Raw genomic sequence first — 17,793 nt, forward strand, 5'->3', positions numbered from 1 at the left:
GTCTTGTGGAGATCATAAAGAGTGCATGATGGAGCCCTTAACATCTCTTTTAAAGAGTACTGGGAGTTGGTAGCCTGAGAAGATGACAGGAACCTATCAATTTGAGGATTATTAGTAGGCAAATCCTTGTTTCACTGTAGTGTAGTTGGGTTAATACTTCATTCTGTTCACTGTCCTGCTTTGATTGGAATTTCAAATGCTAAAGCTAACCTGATCACTGTAATTTTACCTCCTGTTTTTTATATGTCTGCTTCTAGTTGACCATGCTACGTTGCCATCTTGCTTTTTCAGTTTGGATGTTTCCATTTAGATCTTCTGAAAACAACTTTACCCTATTCTGGCATGCAGAACTTTCCCAGTGAATCCTGGAGATTGATTTCTGGAGACTTACTTGACTTTGAGATCACATCCTGGAGGATGGAGGTATAGAACTATAATTGGTTTCTCAGAGTTTATTTTCTCCTCCTATTAGTTCGCACAGCAGATGAGCGATTCACTCACTTAACTCTAGATTGGCTCATGAGATTGAAGAGCCTGTCCTTGCACTCATATTTTAAATGTCTTCTACCATTTCTTTATAAACAGGCAGTTGAATAATATTAAGTTTGAAGCCAAAGTATCTATTTTCTTTACCACACTGAAGCGTAGCTGAGAGCATCCAAAGTTTGGTGTGGCTGTTAAGAAAGTGGTGTACAGTTTTTCAGAACATACTGATGCTTTTGTTGATACACCCCACTGGAGCCCAACAAATGTGTATTACCTTTATTCCATGATAATAAAAGCCCCTATGCTTTCTGATGAAATTCGAAGAGGCACTTAGGTTTTTCTTCTGCTTGTAATTAGGGCAGAGCAGACAGTTCAGGAGGAGACCCTGACCTTTTACAGCAGTTTATACAGGGACCGTGGTCATGACACCAGAGCAGGAATCATGAGACTCTTTAAGCTTTGTTACTGACTCTGCTGGAGATGCTTCCTCCGGGGTTCAGATTCTATTTCCCCTTACATCAATGATTTAACTTAATTTTTTTAATCAATGAACTGACATATATTAACCCACAGAGGAGACTTTGTCCTTGAGCCTATTTCCGCAGTGCCAGGGACAAGTGGCCAGAGAAACTAGGTTTGTTTGTGCTGTCTCTGTGTCCTCCTTGGGAAAATGGGCTGTAAGTGGTGGGATACACAGGCTAAAAAGCTCTTCGCTGTGGTGCTGCTGTGTCACAACCAGGGTGTAAAACCTGTGTAGGTTTTAACATGAGTTAGGTAACCACTAGCATCTGTGTGGAAGTGTCTACATGTGAAACAGCTGTCTGCTCAGATCATAGTCAATGGTGGTCTGTCAGTTCCTGCCAGAGTGGTCCAGAGAGGTGTGCAAGCACCAGGGGCTCAGTTCAGTTGCTCACAGTTCGATGTCTGGTGCCATTTGAGATGCCCTGGAGTAACTGGGACATCCCCAGAGTGATGGCAGCTCCAGGCCACACCAGACACCTCCATCTGTCAATTTACACAATCAAACCCAGTAGTCTGCTTGAGAGTAGGTGGAAATGCTCTCAAGGGTCTACTTACTGTATTGGCAAAATCTCCCAGTGATTGTAACCTGGACACAGCACTTACATGTAGACATCTGGGTGGAAGAGCCTTCAGCTCCAGCTGCATCCAGCCCCTTATGGATAAAGATACAAGTCTGGCTTCCAGAGACATTTAGAGTTAAATAACTAAGTAAGCATCTCCAGAGGGCAAGACTTTCAGCCCGTTTTTAATAGCTATTACAGGAGCAAAAGAAGTGCCCTCTGAAACTGCCTTTCATCAAACTGACTGTAGAGAGACACTAGGCATATAGCCATTCAACTTTCAGGTTAAGAAAGGAAAAAGCTTCCCACTTTTAATTCAGATATAATCCTTTTAACTCCACTGACCCAGAAACAGCTTTTTTCAGTTAACCACAGAAAAGGTCATATAGGAGAAAAAGTAATGATATTCTGAGCCTCAGGAGCATCTTGAATATTTCTGAACTTTACAAAATGAAGTTGACTTAAAGGTATTCAGAATTGAGCTATGCACAAGCTAAAAGCTTACTGTTTTCCCTTCTCCAGATAAAAATTTACACCTTTGCAGCCCAAAAAGTCTGTGGAAATGGGTATACTTTCTCGCTCTGTTTCCCTGGACAATTTGAGTCTTCACCACCTGGGTGATAGTTTCGTATCTTTTCCCTCTATTTTCTTTCTTTTCGAAAGATGAAAAGGCCACAATTTCACTTCAGTTGTTCTGGGAGACATACGAACCATGATGGCTGCTGTGGGATTGATGGGGGAAGTTTAGTGTGGGAGTAATGACATTTTCAAATTAAGTCTGGCTGACCCAGAAGCTCTTTATAGACATAGCTCATTTAGAAGCTTAAGTGAATTACATGGTCAAAGTTTTAAAAGGAGGTGAGAGGGGAAAAACTGGGACAACTGAAAAAGTGTGGCAACAATGGATGTCTGAAAAGTGCCATAGAGACGGTGTAAATCCACAGTTCACTGATCACTCTGGGGACATAGGAACATGGAAGTCATTGTAGAAAAGTAAAGAGTAAATCTCAATGGGTGTTGACTGAGTTAATTCCAGTGGGATTAATTTTACTTACATCAGTTAGAATCCAACTCTCATCAGTGTGGGCTGACGGCTCCGGTGAGCAGCCAATAGTGTCAACTTGATATATAATTACATAATATTATTTTGCATCTAGAGTTGTCCATAATCTAACATTCTGCAGCTATTCTGATTAGTTTTACTTTTTATCTGTATATAGATAGTGAGAATGATCCAAACATTAAACGGAGCTCACTTATTTATTCTTGGTTTCCATATATATGTATGGAAAAATGTATATTTATTTATCAAGTAGAGTCCATAGAGGTATTGGGATGAAAAAGCTAAGCAGATATTGGCAGCTAGAAAATTCCTCATGGTCACTATTCTGCACTGAGATCTCTGAAGAGGAGCATGTGTGAATTTCTAAGGAGATCAAGCAACAACAGGACACTGACAATTTGGTGTTTGTTTCCTCTGGTGCCTTGTTTATAAAGATCCTAAATGATCTTACCATGTGCAATGAAGAGAGGTTCACAACAAATATGATGCCACAAACAGTTCCAGGCTGCTGCAGTCCAGCATTGGCAGGGGATTTGCACAGGAGCCCTCTGGCAAAAGCAGGAAGAGTGTTGAGATTCCTGGGTCTTGTCTCTCCACAAAGACAAGGCTCTCTGTAGCAATCACCCACACACTCCAGGTTTCCCTTTACATATTGTAGCTGTTGCAGTCATGAGTGCTGTTTGAAGCTATTATCAAAGTTTGCTCTGTGTAAATAAACTGCAATGCCATCACAACTTAATAGTTCTGGAGATCAGCTAGATTGATAGGGTACAACTGCAGCATGAACCCGTAAGTGAACTGCTTTCCACTGGGTCCAGCAAGATACTGAGCTCATATCCATTTCAGGAATAATCTTCTGTTGGGAGGGGCCCTGGCAGTCAGTGGTCAGCAAAACATATTGATGGAGCCAGCTGTATTCCCTATCTCTAGCTTATTGTCATGACCTGGAGCTTGGAATAAGAGCAGAGGCCATTGTGCTGGATGAATAACTCCCAGCGTTCCTTGGGGAAACACCTGGGAGGGTGTCCCATCCTAGGGAAGCTGATGAAGGTAAGTGCCCAGAGGAAGGCAACAGGGATAATACTTTTGGCATCCTGAAGTGGGAGATAACAAGACCAGGTGTGATACTTCTAATGAATCCCTCCACGTGTGCCTCCCTCAGCTCAACCATCTCTACTTCTTTCTTTGATCCAGCACCAATATCTCTTACTTGCAAATTTCCATAGGCAGAATTTGATTAAAATAACCAGAAATCAAGCACCTCTACCCTCACATCCACTTTTACTTCTTCTTGTAATTGTTTGAGTTGATTCTTGCCATCTCTTTGCTACTCCAGACACTTTCACAGCTTTAATACGTCAGGACAAAGTGTAGGCAACCTCACCTATCAGTCATCCTGCTTCAGGGCAGCAGGTGCCTTAGCAGGCATTATTTGCTGGAAGGAGAGATTTCACTCAGGTTAAGCTGATGGGAAGAGCAGTTGATGTTGGCAGTAGAACTGGAGGAAAAATGATGGTTCCATGCACATTGGGGGTGGCTAATGCTGTCACTAGAAAATGTCGTCCCTCTTTTGGAATGCTTCTGACAAGCATACCCACCTTCACTATTAGTTTGGATCATGACAGGAAAAGAAACTCTCCCATATACAAGACACTGCTTGTCCTTCGCTTATGTAAGTCAGAGCTATGGCTTCTGGGCTCTCACTGAATTCCTCCTTTTCTCTGTACTTTTCCAGCTCATTTGATACAGTTTTGAGTTGTGGGTTGCTGGGGTTTTTTTAAGGGTTTAAAAAAAAAGATATATTAATTACACAAATGCTTGGCGGAGAGCAAGGCTCATGTCAAAAGGTTTAAGCTTTGGGTTTAATTTGGATGAATGCCTGAAATTTAGCTCTGAACCAGTGGCAGTCTTTGAATTTATAAATACTAATATCCACCTGAGATTCTGGTCCAAAGCAAGAGCAAGGTTTTTATTCTGCTCAGGTTCCTCATTTCTACTTATCACCATAGCAAATTAGCACTTTTCAGGCAAGCAACAAGTGACATGACTAACAACCTTGTAGTGCTTATTCTTTCTTCCCAGCAGTTTCAGTGAGAATAGCCAAGATCTGGCCCTTCAGGTCAAGGACTTAAAGTGTTTGATATTTTTGAGGACACTGGTAAATTTTAATACAAATTATTTTTGTTTGGGAGTTTGTCTGCTCTTGGCTGGCCCAGGTTAATCAAGTATAGGAAACAGGTTCAGCGTCCCTTCCCAAAGCCACAGAATGAGCAAATATCCATAACAAGTGTTTAGCAACAAAAGCTGGGGCCCGGGAACAGAGTAATCAAATCAGATAAACTGGATTATGAAATCAGGTGAAGGCATGACAATAGGACAGGAATAACACTTTTGTTACGATAAAATTGTAGAATTTAACATGTTCATGCATTTAAAAGGAGAATTTAAAAAAAACATAGGATTTAGAACTGATGTGGAACAGATAAGTAAAGCCTGAATTTAGGATGTAGTATATGATAAAGTTAGGAAATTCAGGGGGGATTTTTTTCTGACTAATTGGCAGGACCCTGGGCAGAAATGTCTGTATTACTTGTGCTGTGTAAGCAAGCATGTCTAGTTTCCGTCTGCTCTTACCCACATGCATGTTCTCATATATATTTGCTGATTCCTGTCCCAACACAGATAAAGTCACGCTGTAATCTCTTGGTAACAGGCTGTCTGGGTGGACTTGAGAATTTTCACCTCATAGTAAGGCTGGAAATGTCACCAAAGCAGAGCATTTTGTGCTAGTTGGAGAATTCTGTTTCCAGTGTCAAGAAACAGAGTACAAACAAAACATCACCTTTCTGACTGCCAGACATACTTGGTCTGAGCACAGGGCTGAGGGTATCCAGCAATACTGTAGTCTGGAGGAACTCTTCTTTCACCTGCAAAGGTTATCAGAATTGGGAACTTCTTTTCTTAACCACCCATGATTGAATACTGTTAGTATTTAATACTTGTATTGAATCTCAGATAATTGCTAAAGTGCTGAACTGCTGTCTCAACTTATCCACATCCAATTAATAATATTGATCACCCTACACTGACCTTGAGAGTTAATAACTGTTTTTTCCCTTAGTTTCCCTTGATGAATGATGCTTTCTACATGCCAGCTTATAATTTTGTCAAAGTGTCAGATCACAGAGTCTGATCCTGCAGACACTGAAATGCAAGCAGTGCTTCCTGCAATGGCAGTTTCTTTGGGACCAATAGGACTATTTATGTCTAGCCTGAGAAAAAAAGTACTTTTTTTTTTAAAAGTACTTTGCCTGGGGGGAAGTCTATACAAACATTTGTGTATGAGCCAAATTACTTGAAAGCTGCATAGGATACATGCACAAAGAGTTGAGGCTCCAAAAATCGAGCCTTATTTTCTCCATCAACTGGTTAAGTGGCTCTTTTCTCCATCTAATAATAAAGTGGCTATTTTTTCCCCAAAAAGTCTTTCCTGAAGTAAACACCCTGGTTATGACACAGAAGAGAGAGATAATTGAAGCAATTTATTTGTCTCATCTCATTTGGAGGGACCTTTAGAGGTCTTTTTGCTCTAGGTAATCTGAAGAACTTCTTTTTCCTGAATTTAGTTATTAATAGGCTTCCCTGCTTACCTAATCCTTACCTTGCTAATATTATCTTACAATAATCAAGAGTACTGCTCTTGTTTTGTGTGACAATTTTTCTTAAATTCCTACTGCACTATGTGCCTTTAGCTCGTGCATAGATCTCTGTGAGATCCTTAACAGAAGGACCAGAACTATTGCAAGCCCGGAAACAGAGAATTTAGCAGATAGGGTTCCATCAAAGTCACTGAAATATATTTATTCTCTGCTGCAGAGAAGTCAAACAAATTTGGAATGTGTGAGGTGGCACTCCCAACCCAGAGCTCAGCATCACTGAGAAAAGCTTTGTGATGCTGTATTATCCAAGAGACACATAACAAGGGAGTTTTGGGGAAGAAATACACCTCCACATTTGTTTTCTCACATCAGCACTAACACCCATTGGTGGAGCAGTGTGTGGGAATGGTGTGCTGATAATCTCACTGCACCTTCTCTAGAGCAAATGGAGCATGTTGTCCCATAACAGCAACCACTCACCACTTTAGCACTGATTTGCCTTCCCCACAGACACATATAACTGCCCCCTTCCTTTGGACAACGGGCATCATCGGAAGACACTTTCTCTGTGTAAAAAGCATCTCGACAAACTCTTCAAACACTGCCTCTTCCCCACGTTTGTACTCATTTATCCCCTTCCCACTGCATCCTCAGCTAAAGCAGATTATTGCAAAATCCATTTAAAAAGAGCAGCAGTTTTATACTGAAAGATATCTAGAGGGCAGCAAATCCAGAGGGAAATCTCATCCTTCAGTGCAAACGAAACCTTCTCTTTTATTTAATTTCTGAAAAATCAAACACAGAGTTACATAAAGCTTTTTTTTCCTCTTTCTCTACACAAAGAAGCAATAATGATAAGATCTCTCTATAAGGTTGAGATATAAGCATACCTGGGAGCAAATTTTTAATTTGATTAAAGCTTACTGTAGTGGGCAAAACCTCTAAGTTCAGGTGTGAGTTATGAAGAAACTGTTCTGCCATCCATAATTCTATCTGAAAGCAAATGTATTTTTAGATTACTGCTGTGTGACACAGAATGCTCCTGAGTTATTTGTATATAACTGTGCTCAATGTGAAGGATATATTTAATATTAAGGTGGTGTTACTGATGGCAATTCTGGTTATTCTTCATATTTTGTTCAAATTGTAGTTGCCCATACAGTAGCTGGGATCAATTTAAGTGTTAGTAATGGAAATCAAGGTTTCTGTGACATTTTGCTTTATTTCATACTGCATTCTTAAGCACATTTTGAAACTCTTGGACAAGTGTTTCTAAAATTACACATACTGAATTTCATCACCAACAGTTGATGTGTACAGATATTGGAAACCTCTGTCTCATCTCCCTTACATCTTATGTTTGGTACTTGAGGTTTGGAATGTGGCCATCAAGAAGTTATCAGATTGCTTAAAAAAAAAAAAAAGTTTAAAAGTAGCCATGCTAATGGTTTTAGTTTTTACTCAATTTTTGATAATGTTCACTCTAATTGTGTATGAAAAACTGACATCTGTATGTTGACAGATGTAAGTAGAGGCAAACCAGTGCAACTCTGTGTGGGCTCTGTCAGGAACTAGAGGGAGAACCAGACAAGCTCCTTTGAGCACACTTGGGACTACCAGTGCCTAGATGAGGAAGCCATGCTGAGCACCTTGAGATGCATCCCCAAGAACATGCACAGTACAGCTGTGCCACTGGAATCTGACCTTTTGTCCTGCCCAGGCTGCAAACACAGAGGTTAAGGATCACAAGGGAGCATCCCTGGGTGCTGAAGCCCTACTTTGGCTTCAACCTGCTAGGAGGGACATCTCCCATTCCTCATTTTCTGACGTTGCAAAATGGGGTCAATGAACTGACCTCAGTTGATTTGATATTTACTTTTACATCTACCGATGAAAATTGTGATATGAGAGCTGTAGGGGATTTTTGTTATCAAGGGGCAACATATTTGCATTGAAATAGGATAGGATGTATACAGGAGAGAGGAGGATTGGGTCTGCATGATGAGTTTTTTGCTGGAGAGCATGCCTGAAATGAGAAGGATTTATGTGGTACCTGATCAGCATTTATGGCAAAGTCTGTACAAGACCACAGACAATTTCCTGCTAATTGCTTTTCTTCTGATGTACAAACCCCTTTTTCTGGTCTCATACATGCGGTGATTTTGCACAGCTAGCATGATAATACATTAAAATATCAGGGAATCTGTGTCACTAGAATAGTCAGTCATAAATGAATATACAAAAGGCAGCAACCTCCTTAGGTGCTTTCTATCTCTGAACATCCCTGTTCATTTCTTCTGCAGGAAGGGATGATTCTCTTTCTTCCTTCCTTCAGCTTTACTGGAGTTTTCCTTTTGTCTCGGGTAAATGTTTATATTGTGACCACTCGGTGGTTTTCTAAAGCAGGTGCAAGTTTTGAGGTGCTGGTTCAGAATGATGCACTGCCAAAACCTGCTGGCCTGTTACTGTTCCAAATCATAGAATCATAGAATGGCTTGGGTTGGAAGGACCTTAAATATCATTTATCTCCAACCCCCCTGCCGTGGGCAGGGACAACTTCCACTAAACCAGGTTACTCAGAGCCCCATCCAGCCTTGGTCTTCAAATGTACCCAGGGATGAGGAGTCCACAACCCATCTGGACAACCTGTTCCAGTGACTCACCACCCTCAGTAAATAATTTCTTCCTAATATCTAAACTAAACCTACTGTACCTCAGTTTAAGGCCATTCCCCCTTGTTCTATCTCTACATGCCTTTGTGTAGAGTCCATCTCCAGCTTTCCTGTAGGCCCCTTCTAGGTTCTGGAAGGTGCTTCAAGGTGTCCCTGGAGCCTTCACTCCTTCAGGCTGAACAGCCCCAACTCTCTCAGCCGGTCTGCACAGGGGAGGTGCACCAGCCCTCTGATCAATTTAGTGGCTCTCCTCTGGACTAGCTTCAAAAGGCTGACGATGTCTTTCTTGTGTTGGGGGCCCACACCTGGCTGCAGCACTCCAGGTGGGGTCACACAAGAGCAGAGTAGAGGGGTGGAATCAACCCCTTCAATCTACTGGCCATGCTTTTGATGCAACCCAGGACGTGGTTGGCTCTCTGGGCTGCATTTAAAGGCAGTATACAACTGCTTTTTGTTTGTTTATGGTTGTGGTTTTTTGGTTTTGTTTGTTTGTTTTCGGGTTTGTTTTTTTGATTTTTTTTTTTTAAGATGCCTAATTCACTTACTTAATGCATTGGTCAAAAGGAGAAACTTTTGGCCCCTGAGAGGCATAAGCCTTTCCTCCCTAACGAGCAGAGTCGGCCTGGTTCTCTGTGAGCTGGGTGTGGTCCTCTGACTTTCAGTGAGAGGCTTCACGTCTGGGATATCAGCTCAGAGCCTGATCCCAGGGGGCAAGATGCTATTTGGGCAGCGTGGAGGCGGGGCAGAGCAGCAGGGGTGTGGTGAGGCAGCTGCCAGAGTAATCTGGGAAAGCAGCTTGGGGGACCCCTGCTCCCCGGAGTGGCTTGGGTATGGGACAGTGGTTGTTGCAGGCAGAAGATAGTTGGTATCTACCTGGAATGGGAAATGGAGAAAGGGTGCCCAGGTCAAGGGATCTCACACAGGAGATGTAATTTCTGTCAACAGCACTCTGTAACACCACCCTCAATCGTACTGCCCTTTTCCTTGACTGCATGGAACAGGCCCCTTTTCATGGGCAGAGAAGGCATATCGTGTGTACCCTGCCCTCTGAGTACTGGGTATATCTGAGCCATGAGAGGTTAAACTGTTTTGGACTCCCACGGTTGCTCAGAAAACTCCACTGCCTTGGGCTTCATAGATGAAATATAAACACCATTTACATCTACTTAAAATCTGAATTGAACTTGAAATTTCTGTTCAGTCCAGTGGTGAATGTAGCTACTGCTAAATTGCTCCATTAACTATAAAGCAAAGTTAAATCTGCTGCGTTTTACTTTCATGAAATGCTTCTAAGCACTGGTAATATTCCTTTTTATTGTGTTCCTTTAACTTTACAGGAAACTGAAAGCTTTGTCCTAAAAAAAAAATTTAAAAAAAATTCAGGACTAAAATACCCATGAAAGCAATGCAAAGATTCAAAAAAGAGAGAAGAAGGGAGCAACATTACCAGGAAGAATTAAGAGGAACAACACTGGAGCAACTTGCTGCTTTGCCTTTTCCTTTCCAAACGAAAAAGGTGGTCAAAGAGCCCCACTGAGCAGATTACCTCAAGTACTTGTGGAAAAGACTACAAATGCAATCTAGAAAGTCAATTACTTCTTTTCATTCAGATAGAATTTTTCAGCTTCTAACACGGAGTTAATTGCCTCTTTTTTTTTTCCCTCCTTTTTTCCCCCGTAATGGTCCTTTGCATAGGTTTAGTCATCCTTGAGGGCAGCTGCTCCATCTATACAGCAATTGCCAGATGATTACCTCTTTAATGCTTTCACTGAGTACTTTGCTGGTTAACCTCCTTAACTGGAGAGCTGTTTATTGTTATTTATGTCTTGTCAGCATAGAGGTTCATTAAGCATTGGTAAATGACATGTTTTCATATCTGCTGACACTAGAAATGCAATATGATCAATTGCAAATTGATTTCAGTGCAGCAGTAGAGTGCATTTAACACACATCAGAGGATCATTTGTACAAGCAGAGCTCGAATTGTTATGGCTTTTTATGTCTCTCTAATATCTAAGTATAAATTCTCCTAAGTCAAGCAATTCTTAGTAAAACAAAATGCAGAACTCAGTCCAATAAGTGATTGCATATCCCAGGCCAGGTCTCTGCAAGAGAAGTTTCTGGATGGCAGGATGCTGGAAGTGCTGAAACAGCCCTGATTGCCTCAGCTCTTCCAGGAGGCAGAGAAGGGCTGGGGCATCTCTTGCAAGCATTCTCTCCCATGCCTCAGGCTGTACCAGGGGTACTCTCCAGCGCTTTTCCTCGCTTGCTGGCTTGCCATCACCTCCCTTTCTCTGCCTGTTCCTTCTCCATCAGGAGGGTAACACTGAGTCTTGCCCACAGCCCAGGCAGGTCTGGAGATGGCTTTGTGTATGTGTGATTCCCACAAACTGAACTGACAGACACATCTGTGGCCGGGTCCTGTGAGGGGATCAATGATGGGGAGTTAAGAGCTTCCAGTCTCTCAGATGTAAATCGTCTTTTACTGCTCTGCTGTTTGGTCTCCTGGCAAGGAAGCTGGGTCCAAAGTGCTACTTTCTGGTATTACTGCAGGAGCAGTTCCTGAGGAAGCTGCAGTTGCTTTTTAGTGGCTCAAGACCATTGTTAAACTGAAAGTCAGCCTTGGGGATGGGGATGCTGAGGTTGGATGGCAGGGCTCTGAAATCTGTCCTGCTACACATGGTGATAGAGCATTCACTGCAATAGCACTGTCAGGCACCGGGGATCTCCTGTGCTGTGGAGGCTTGAGGTGGTGATCTTCTTTATCAGGGCTCTAATCTCCTCTCTGGGATGACCTCTGGCCCAATGCCAAGGGCAGAGAAACAGTGACCATATCCTATCAGGGTGCCTCCTGCCCAAAATTGTACTCCCTGTCCTGTTTCCTTCTGAAAATTTCCAGGAGCTATTGATATTTCCGTAGTTCTGAGCCTGCTCTCTCCTGTAGCAGTGTACTTGAACTGGAGTAGGTCACCTTCCAGACACTGAATTTATAGACCCTTTTCTTCAGAAATTTGTCTCAGTGGCGGGGGTAAGATTTTCAACTCTGCACATTATATGACCCTAACCCTAACCCTTTAGGGTTAGGCACATTATATGACACAGATTTGCCATCAGAACTAGGAAAAACATATAATTATCTTAAAAAAAACCAAACCGAAAAACATAAGAAAAAGAAAACAGTAGGAAAAAACCTTTCTGAGCGAAGGTTTTCATTAAAAAGCATTATCATGTTTCAATTTAACAAAACAATGTAAAATAAAAGAAAACCATGAATGCAGGCAGTAGCCCTGAGAGGATCCAGTGCCCATTTACTATGTCAGGACATATCTCCTGTAGAGTTAGACTATTATTTTTCTCTAGTGTTCTGTCACACATTGTTGCATGTCTGAGATTCCTCACTAGTAACTGAGGAAAAAGTGGAGAGGATTTACTTGAATTAAATCCATTATTTTATGTGCTGGAGGAAAGGAATGGCTTGCTTTGAAATTGCTTTGGGAAGAAAGTAAGATCTTACATTGTTTTAATGTGGGTAGCTTTGGTAATTTACAATCTATACGTAAGTCAAAACATTTTGACATTCATTTGAAGAATCCGGACTCTTAACTTATGCTTTTCTTTTGTTGGAATATTTGTAATATACTCTTGGCTTTATATGTTCCAATAACTTTCTTGGTTTGTCTTATGAAAATGAAATTAAACTTCAGATTATCTTTTCTGTATAGAAAAAACATGAGTTTCCAATTTAATCTGTTTGGTTAGTGACATTCCTGAAGAAAACTATAATCTTCCTACTTATTCTCACTAAATATCCAGGATCATATTTGCTCATGGGCAGCTGCATTACCGGTTGTGTCTGTTTGCTCTCTCCGGATTGGACCCTGGGAAATAGCCTTGTTTCAGGGCCATGAGTAGCAGAATGCTAAATTAATATTATGGCTCCCTAAGTATTTGATGTAAGATTTCAATATCCTTATTTTGTTAGAGCCACAATACTAGTTTAGCATACTGTTATTCATCGTGCTGAGATGATGTTGATGGACTTATTGAGAGTCCAGCTGTGGAGTTCATGCTGAGGGGGAGTCAGACAGAGGAAGGCAAATTTGTCTGAGTTTATGACTATAAGATGGAGTGGGTGGCAGAGCCCGTGATTTCAATCTTTGTTATTAATGTGTTAATTGTCCCCTCCCCTTTTTCCTGCTTTTGTTGGTTTTTAGCACAGTGCAAGGCCAGACCCTGCCCTGGGGAAAGCCACAGTGCACTGGCAGCACAGGCTGCAAACTGTGTCTGAATACAGCATATTTAAAAAAAAAGAGTACCTGTTCGTCACAAAATGGGAATTTCTGTTTTAGGAAAGCAATGATAAACCTGACAAAGGATAAACAGGTGAAAGAAGAGGGGCTGCCTAAGGGAGGTTTGAGTGTCTAAGCAAAAAGTGTAGTGATTCCACTACAGCGTAACCAAACTCTGCTTGTGCACACAACACAAAAAAGTATAAGCAACATGGAAGGAAGGCAGGAAGGACGGAAGGAAGGACGGACAGATGGAAGGATGGAAGGAAGGAAGGGCGGACGGACAGATGGAAGGAAGGGAGGAAGCAAGGAAGGAAGGAAGGAAAGAAAATACAACTGCCCTGTGTGTCTTCAGAGCACACATACATTCCTTTTAAAATTCACCAGGAGGGATAGTATTTGAAAGTATGGCATGCACTGAGCCAGTAATAACCAAAAAATTTGAGATCATGGGGAGTTTTACCACTTATCTTTTCTTTCTTAAAATCAATTAAAAAGCAATTTAATTTCAAGAACAAAAGTAAAAGATCAGGAAGATGTCTATGCAGAGAATTTATAGATAACTCTGATATTTAGTTATCTAATTTGTAGATAACTCTGGATGATGATGCCCACTAACAACAAAATGCAAGAAAACAAGATCCCAGAGCTCTTCAAACTGATCTCTTAAAATCTGCTGGAGACATGTCAGGACCAGGCTTTCACAGAGGCACTGCAGACTCCATTTCTACCATATCTGGCTGTCCAAATAGCAGTGCCACTACCAGGCTGTAAGACAGAGAAGTGCTTCTCCTCTAGGCTGCCTCGAGAGCCCAGGCAGAGCTGGGGTGCTCTGCGGAAGGAGGAAACTGCCTCTGACATCCTCTGCAGAAACTGTCCTGGTCCAGTGAAGGGGTGGGGACAGAGACTTACCACTCCCTGTCCAGAGGCTGCTGCTCATCCTAGAGCTGTAGCCAGGCTGGGGACAGAGCCACTGGTCCAGCCAGCGGTGCAGGAGGACGTAGAGCAGGAGCCATGTGGGAGGCTGTGGTCCTGCTCCACATGGCTCCTCTGGTTTTGACAGACAGGAATCTGAGTATCAATATTACACATAGTCGCAAGGATGAGGATGAAGATTGACCGGAAATACCAAAAGGACCAGTATTTCATTAAAGAGAATAGATTTATTGACTGTCTAGACTGAAGTTAGTTTTGTATTCACACTTTAAAAGTTTTAATTAAGGTTTACACTCATACCATCTAACCATTCCCAGGTTAGTTTTATGCAAACATTAACCTTGACATTTTGACAACTTTTTTCTTTTCATTTAGTCTCTCATTTAAAGTTGTTTTCATTGTCTGTGGTTTAGCGATTCCCTTGGTTCACTTACACAACCAAGCCTTCTGAAGAGTGACAGCTCACTGTGCCCAGTGGCAGCTCCCAGCACAGCATTTAATTCTCGGCTCAAGCCGAGCAGCGGAGCTCTACCTCTGTGGTGCTGCAGCAGCACGACACCAGGTTTTGCGAGCAGTGATGTGAAATTTGCCTCCACACATGCACAGTGCACTTGTGAGAACAACACGCTGGTGCCTTCACAACAGGCAGGGCCCGGGGCCAGCAGAGGGTATGGGGCCCTCCCTCACTTCTTTGCCTCAGCAAGATTCTTCTCCCGTCCCTCCTGCCATCACATACACATACGAGTCCTGTACCTCCCAGTGCAGTCTGTCTCTCTAGAAGATGCTCCAGCTCCTGCATGGGGGGGCCCTAAGAAATTCCCAGTAGCTTCTGCCGTGTGCTGGGACCAAGCTGTGCAGTATGCAAAGGTTCTTTGACAGGGCCACATGTTGATTTTGAAAGTCCAAGTTCAGCATTGTTGTATCAGAGAAGTGCCCCAAATCACCTAAGAACTTAGAGCAAGACATACTTAAGTATTTCTGCTCCAGCTTTCTGAAGATATTTAGGCAGAAATGTATGCAAACTATGTAGGTTTACAGTGATGCAGGGGAGTGCTGTGAAATCATGCTGGAATATTTCCATGGCTCATGCCAATTAAATACCTCTTAAAAGTCTGAGCCTTTAAGTTCCACTGATGTATTTCTTCTCAAGTGCTTTTCTCTGCAAAGCTGCTGTGGTTATTAACTCATTGGAGCTCACCAGCTGCTGAGACAGGGCATTTGGGTGCTAATGGCAGCACTTTGATAGACAGGTAGAGAGATAGAGAAGTTTTAACGTGTGTCTCCTCAGGGAGACAGAAGAACTCATCAACTATGAAGAAAGGAATAACCCTCAGCTCTTCATCCCTGCACATCTTGCCTTAAGACTGCATTATGTTGGGGAATTTCTGTTCCAGTCCCACTGACAGAATATGAGAAACTGGTCTTTCAATTTTGCTGGAAAAGGGGAAAATGAAGGATTTTGTTGTTTGGAACAAAAGAGCAAAAGTGGTAAGATGGTGTAATTCAGACCAAGTCCCATGGAAGGCAGGAAATGTTGGTGACAGAAATTGCTATAGAACAGTAACGGCTACAGAGAAACCATGAATGTAAATAGTGTAGTTGTGGCCGTTGAGGACCAACCTTTCCTGTAAAAACTGCCTGCGTGTCCTCCTGCTTCTCTTTCAAATATAGTCCAGTGTGTTGTTGACTGGATTAATTGAATGCACTCTCTGGTTCCAGTTTTAGGAGTTCAAGATGAGAGCACAGACCCAGTCGCTCTTACTAGAGGTAACTTTCTAACTTGAGTGTGACTCAGAAGATAAAAAGAATGGTGACATTTTACGAAGTAGGGCTGCCGAAAAATGTGAGAGATTCTGCCTCATGTAAGGCCGAGGGGAAAAGAAGGTTGGGACTGCATTTTTAATATTGTTTGGGAATCCAGGTTCCCAAGACAGGCGATGCACATCCTTGTGAGCACGAGGGAACACTGAGGAGAGTGCATGACCCTGTATCACCATGTCCCTCCTGGAGACAGTGGCAACATGTTTATAGCAGGAACACAGTCCCTGTTCCCAGAGTGGGGAAGGGCAATGGGGACCTGAGGAACCAAACAAACACCATTTTTAAAAACCTTTGCTCCTGAATAGCAAACACATCTCTCTGTTTGCATAAAGGGAGCATCTGAAGATTAACTGAGAAGTAACAAATGTGGGATTTTGGTACTGGAATTAGGATTTAGAGAAATCTGATGAAGCAAGTAGTGTGTAGGGCTTGAGGTAAAATAGGCATGGCAGTGAAACTGAGAAGGGAAACACTCTTGGGAATCCTGGAATAGAAACCCTCATTGATCTCTTCTGGAACTGAGAAAGAAAAATCCAGGTCTGCCGATTGACGAGCGCTGTGTGAGGGAAAAAAGTAGATTACATTCAAGTGATAGTCCCAAATCAAAAGGAGTTCATTAGTAAGAGACACGTCAAAGCTTTTTTGCTTATAACTGAACTTTACGGTCATGGATGTTATTCCCTAAGGATGTGACTGTATTGATTCCAACAATAAAACTTAAAAGAAAAAAAAACCACAACAACCCAGAAGACCATATTACACTGAGTTATCCATAAATTATTTTCTCTGTCATGCAAAAGAAGAAAAAGACTGCCTATAAACATCTTGATTAATTCTGCAGCATCCTGAGGTAATGCTCTGTGTCAGAAATGTAAATATTTTCCTTAAAGGAAAGTATTTTTTTAATCATTCCAAAGATTAGTGGTACTGATTTACCACTGACAATTTATTTGTTATTTATTATCAATTTATTAATATTATAAAAATCCAATTCATTTTCTCACATTGGTTTTCTTTTCTCACTTCACCTATATTTAAGTCTACAGTATCTGATTCTCCTCTCTGACACAAACTTTATGTATGAACTTGAGTAGAGGGATTAATTTTTTATGCCTCATTTTCCTCCTTGTAAAATATGACTTTTGGGAAGAGAGTTCCCCAACTTTATTCTCCTAACACCTGGAATCTTTCTTCTGGTTTACAGGATGGATGGGATTGTGGTAAGTTTTCATACAGTATCTTTATCTAAATATCTCTATTAAATTAAATAGTTCTTTTCCTCTCCTGGTGGTTAGTTCCTGGATACCTTACAGACTGCAATTCTCTCCTCTTTCAGTCTGTGTTTTACTGTGCAAAACAAGTTTCTAGCCTTCTGTCATGGGAAAATGCTCCTCTGATCAGCTCCATAGGCCCCTCCATGCCTCTGTTTTGATGTGAGCTCTGGCGTGCAGTATCCTGATGGGATTTGTGTATAAGATGTTCCAGCAAAAAATTTTACAGAAATGCTTGTCCCCTCAAAAATAGAAGAATCTTTCCGAGCCTGTTCATTTATAAAAATACATCATTACATGTGCTTGTGATATCCAAAGATCATTCTGTCCTCCACTCACCAACACACAAGGAAGATCCAGCTGAAAAGTCAGTGTTTCTTGGGGCACAGCCTGTCTAAGTAAAATACAAAATCAAACAATAAGGTAATGCAAAAAAAAAAAAAAAAAAAGATGTGTGAGTTGCTGTAATAAGAGTGTTAAGCAAGAAAATGCTTGAAACCACTTTGAGGGTTGA

At 41.7% G+C, this 17,793-nt stretch overlaps 1 long non-coding RNA gene across 2 annotated transcripts in view; it reads left to right on the forward strand.

The window, feature by feature from the left end:
* The window catches only part of LOC113986577, a 166,951-nt gene that overhangs the window by 6,764 nt on the left and 142,394 nt on the right, over positions 1 to 17,793 (forward strand). The gene's annotated exons all lie outside the window — the stretch shown is intronic.

The sequence above is a fragment of the Pipra filicauda genome, unplaced genomic scaffold, assembly GCF_003945595.2.
Source record: "Pipra filicauda isolate LSUMZ 115617 unplaced genomic scaffold, ASM394559v2 scaffold27_size4233163_pilon, whole genome shotgun sequence".
Lineage (NCBI taxonomy): Eukaryota > Metazoa > Chordata > Aves > Passeriformes > Pipridae > Pipra > Pipra filicauda.